General features: G+C 40.8%; 1 long non-coding RNA gene across 1 annotated transcript; it reads left to right on the top strand.

The window, feature by feature from the left end:
* Positions 1-405: 405 nt before the first annotated feature.
* On the top strand, positions 406-4,805 carry LOC309662092. Its single transcript, XR_014264507.1, has 3 exons — positions 406-1,570; positions 1,959-2,082; positions 4,436-4,805. It is a non-coding gene; the product is annotated as an uncharacterized lncRNA (long non-coding RNA).
* Positions 4,806-5,260: the final 455 nt, after the last annotated feature.

Genomic DNA, 5,260 nt, shown 5'->3' with positions numbered 1-5,260 from the left:
TTGCATGGAATATCTTTTTCCATACCCTCACTTTCAGTCTGTATGTGTCCCTAGGTCTGAAGTGGGTCTCTTGTAGACAGCATATATATGGGTCTTGTTTTTGTATCCATTCAGTGAGCCTGTTTCTTTTGGTTGGAGCATTTAATCCATTCATATTTAAGGTAATTATCGATATGTATGTTCCTATTACCATTTTCTGAATTGTTTTGGGTTTGTTTTTGTAGGTCCTTTTCTTCTCTTGTGTTTCCCACTTAGAGAAGTTCCTTTAGCATTTGTTGTAGAGCTGGTTTGGTGGTGCTGAATTCTCTTAGCTTTTGCTTGTCTGTAAAGCTTTTGATTTCTCCATCAAATCTGAATGACATTCTTGCTGCGTAGAATCATCTTGGCTGTAGGTTCTTCCCTTTCATCACTTTAAATATGTCATGCCACTCCCTTCTAGCTTGTAGAGTTTCTGCTGAGAAATCAGCTGTTAACCTTATGGGAGTTCCCCTGTATGTTATTTGTCGTTTTTCCCTTGCTGCTTTCAATAATTTTTCTTTGTCTTTAATTTTTTCCAATTTGATTACTATGTGTCTCGGCATGTTTCTCCTTGGGTTTATCCTGTATAGGACTCTCTGCGCTTCCTGGACTTGGGTGGCTATTTCCTTTCCCATGTTAGGGAAGTTTCCGACTATAATCTCTTCAAATACTTTCTCGGGTCCTTTCTCTCTCTCTTCTCCTTCTGGGACCCCTATAATGCAAATGTTGTTATGTTTAATGTTGTCCCAGAGGTTTCTTAGGCTGTCTTCATTTCTTTTCATTCTTTTTTCTTTATTGTGTTCCACAGCAGTGAATTCCACCATTCTTTCTTCCAGGTCACTTATCCGTTCTTCTGTCTCAGTTATTCTGCTATTGATTCCTGCTAGTGTATTTTTCATTTCAGTAATTGTATTGTTCATCTCTGTTTGTTTGTTCTTTAATTGTTCTAGGTCTTTGTTAAACATTTCTTGCATCTTCTCGATCTTTGCTTCCATTCTTTTTCCGAGGTACTTCACTATCTTCACTATCATTATTCTGAATTCTTTTTCTGGAAGGTTTCCTATCTCCACTTCATTTAGTTGTTTTTCTGGGGTTTTATCTTGTTCCTTCATCTGGTACATAGCCCTCTGCATTTTCACCTTGTCTATCTTTCTGTGAATGTGGTTTTTGTTCCACAGGCTGCAGGATTGTAGTTCTTCTTGCTTCTGCTGTCTGCCCTCTGGTGGATGAGGCTATCTAAGAGGTTTGTGCAAGTTTCCTGATGGGAGGGACTGGTGGTGGGCAGAGCTGGGTGTTGCTCTGGTGGGCAGAGCTCAGTAAAACTTTAATCCGCTTGTCTGCTGATGGGTGGGGCTGGGTTCCCTCCCTGTTGTTTGTTTGGCCTGAGGCGACCCAACACTGGAGGCTACCCAGGCTCTTTGGTGGGGCTAATGGCCGACTTCAGGAGGCCTCATGCCAAGGAGTACTTCCCAGAACTGCTGACAGTGTCCTTGTCCTCACGGTGAGACACAGCCACCCCCTGCCTCTGCAGGAGACCCTCCAACACTCGCAGGTAGGTCTGGTTCAGTCTCCTATGGGGTCACTGCTCTTTCCCCTGGGTCCCGATGCACACACTACTTTGTGTGTGCCCTCCAAGAGTGGAGTCTCTGTTTCCCCCAGTCCTGTCGAAGTCCTGCAATCAAATCCCGCTAGCCTTCAAAGTCTGTTTCTCTAGGAATTCCCCCTCCCATTGCCAGACCCCCAGGTTGGGAAGCCTGATGTGGGGCTCAGAACCTTCATTCCAGTGGGTGGACTTCTGTGGTATAAGTGTTCTTGAGTTTGTGAGTCACCCACACAGCAGTTATGGGATTTGATTTTATTGTAATTGTGCCCCTCCTACCATCTCATTGTGGCTTCTCCTTTGTCTTTGGATGTGGGGTATCTTTTTTGGTGAGTTCCAGTGTCTTCCTGTCGATGATTGTTTAGCAGTTAATTGTGATTCTGGTGCTCTCGCAAGAGAGAGTGAGAGCACGTCCCTCTACTCTGCCATCTTGAACCAAAAACCTCAGAATTTCTAAAATTAAGGTATGTACATTGTTTTTTTAGACACAATGCTATTGCATACTTAATAGACTACAGTATAGTGTAACTATAACTTTTAACTGCACTGGGAAACAATAAATTCCTATGACTCACTTTTTTGCAAAATTTGCTTTATTTGGGTGGTTTGGAACCAAACCTGCAATAACTCCAAGGTATGCCTGTATTAGAATCTTAAAGTTTGAAGGGCTTGAAATGATTGAGCTCATTCTACACATTGGACAGATGAGACTGAAGACCCAGAAGGTTAATTTGACTTGAAATGTTGCCCTTATATTTTTGTTGATATTGTTTCCATCAAAACTATCACAAAAATGTGGGTTTAACAACATCGTACCATATTTATTAGGATAATATTAATTATTTTTAAGGTTGTAGAATTTTCTTTTGTTCACTATTATTTGAAGCAATTGACATAGACTTTGGACATCTATTTTTCTTTTCATGGAAACTTATTATCATGATATTCACCGTAATGAGTTTTAACCAGGGACAACATGAAAAGTGAATCTGCCCACTACTGGCTTGTATCAAGGTCCAGCATTAAAAGCGTGGACTCTGTGGCCAGATCGTCTGAATTTGATCATGGCTCTGGCACTTTCTAGCTAGGTAACTACGTGCAAGTTATTTATTCTCTTTCTGCCTCAATTACCCATGCGATAATGGGACATATTGATAGTATTTACTTCACAAAATTGCTCATAAAGAATGAAAAGAGTTAATATTTGTAAAGTATTTAGAATGGTGGGTTTTAGTGTATTGTAAGTCCTACCATGGTTTTAATTTTTTAAAAATAAGCTTGCAGTTAACTAAACTCTCAAATCTCTTTCATGTATGTGCCTGCCGATTTGGTCTCCCCCAGTCTAAAACTGTGCAATTGATTTCTTTTTTCCAGCCTAAATGCATGACTTTGCATTTAACCCTGTTGAATTGCTTCCAGTGGCACTTTATTTCCCTCACTTCCTGCACCCACCCATCCACCCATCCCCGAGTGTAAGTGCTGATAATGAGAGAGGTGGAAAAGAGAAGGGAATGCAGTCTCCTGCACACTAAGCATGCAGCCTGCAGTCCTCAAGTTCTGCCTGCAACTTAACTTTGGCGCCCAACCAAATTCAAGTGGCTCTAATTACTTTTAAATTAGGCATTTAGTTAAAATTTGATAAGCACATAAACTTAATAGCTGATCTCCAGCCAACATTACTATCAAACTGCCATCGAAATAAGTCCAGGAGGTTGTTATCCAAAGTACCCCAGTAAAATGAAATGAGCAGGACAATGGTTGTGACAATTGCAAAACTGCCATTTCCACAGGTGGAATTAAGTGTCTTCCCTGTAAATGAATAGAGACACAATTCAGGGAAGCAAGCCATCCAAATGTATCACTTGAATCCTGTTTGGCTGTTCTGACGTCGAAGAAGATAAGAATAAGAATCAACTGGGGAAACGAAAGATGCAGAACTACAAAAATAAACTTGTCATCCCTGACATCTGTGTTTATAAACGCATTATGTTAAGCAGCAGAGATTTCCCTACGGCTGGCCAATACCAAGATGGCGTCTTGGGTGTTTACCTTTTCCCATAGCCCAGTCGTAAGGGCTTTTCTTACTATCTCTTTGCTTCCAGCTTTTGTTTCAGTATCCCTGTAAAGAGTTGGCAGAGAACTAGCTGGGCAATTTCAGAAACATGGTTTATAACCAACCTGCTCCACTCTTTCGCTACAAAAAGTGAGCCTGTGCTAATTGTTCTTTAGTGAATAAGTAGTTGGTCCACACCCACCCCTCCTCACCCAGGTGGAGATTTTCTTTATCAATAACCCCAGAGCAGGTTTGAATCAAAGAGGTGACACACACAAGAGCCAGATGTTTGGAGGGTAAGAAGGGGATGTAGGTTCACACAATTGTTCTGCCTTCTTGCTTTCCGCTGAGGTTCTTTCCTGTGGGCTGTAGGACACATCAACAAGCTCTGAGCATGTGCGTGGACAGCCCCAGCCCAGCACTGCAGTGGGAAGCCGCTCACAGGCTGCCTTCCTTTTCCGGTGCAGCTGGTGTTTACAGAAGGACATGATTTGAAAGTTGATTTATTTACTCTGTCTTTTTTTTCTTTTTAATGAATGGACATAGATGTCTGTTTGTTGAAACAATTAATAAACTCTAGTGATATGATTAAAATTTAACAGAAAAACATCCTTGGCTGTCAGGTGGAAATCTAAGGACTGACTTTTGGAAAGTTCATAATGTAACTCAGAGTGAGATCAGAAGATATATATATATATATATATATATATATATATATATATTTTTTTTTTTTTTTTTTTTTTTTTTTTGGCTGTGTTTTTAAGAAAACAGCTGATCACTTTCGCTTGTGGAAGCCAGCGGGCCCTGGTTCCTGCCCCTTCATTTTGTCCTGGTTCTCTGTGGAGACTCAGAGGATGTTGATATGGCACCTCAACTATGGAGGGGAAGAGAACGTGCCAGAAGGTCCTCCTCCTCTTGTGCCAGCTCCTCCTCCCAAGTCTCTTCAAAAGTCAAGGCATCTGGGACTTCCCTGGCGGTCTAGTGGTTAAGAGTTTGCCTTCCAATGCAGGGGGTGCGGGTTTGATCCCTGGTTGGGGAGCTAAGATCCCACATGCCTTGCGGTCAAAAACCCAAAACATAAAACAGAAGCAGTATTGTAACAAATTCAATAAAGACTAAAAAAAAAAAAAAAAAGTCAAGGCATCTGAGTCCTAAGACATATAGTCTGACTGCAGTGAAACAAGGGGCTAGGCCAGAGGAGGTGCACTTTCTTCCTTTAAAAAATTTATTCTTTATTTTGAGTGGTAATAGGAACACACACACCAATAGATAAAGTTTTAAGGAGTATTCAGTGAAAAATAATTCTCTCTTGCACCCCTGCCCCCCAGCAGCCGCCAGTTCCCTTACCAAAGATAATCTTTAGTGCCAGTTTCTAGAGTATTCTGCTGGAGACATCTTATGTAGTTACAAACATTCATATATGTATATGCATCTTAAATACACCAATAATAATGTACAATACACATTGTTCTACACCTTGTTTTTTTCACTTAACAGTACATCAAAGGTTTTGTTTTGTTTGTTTGTTTTCCGAAAGTGCTATCAGGGAGAAAAGTCATTCTTCATTTCAATGATCTGATTCTGGTTCT

Source organism: Balaenoptera physalus, assembly GCF_965194825.1.
Source record: "Balaenoptera physalus genome assembly, chromosome: 5".
NCBI lineage: Eukaryota > Metazoa > Chordata > Mammalia > Artiodactyla > Balaenopteridae > Balaenoptera > Balaenoptera physalus.
Note: the sequence above shows the minus strand (reverse complement) of the source record. Positions and strands in the feature narration are given on the sequence as shown.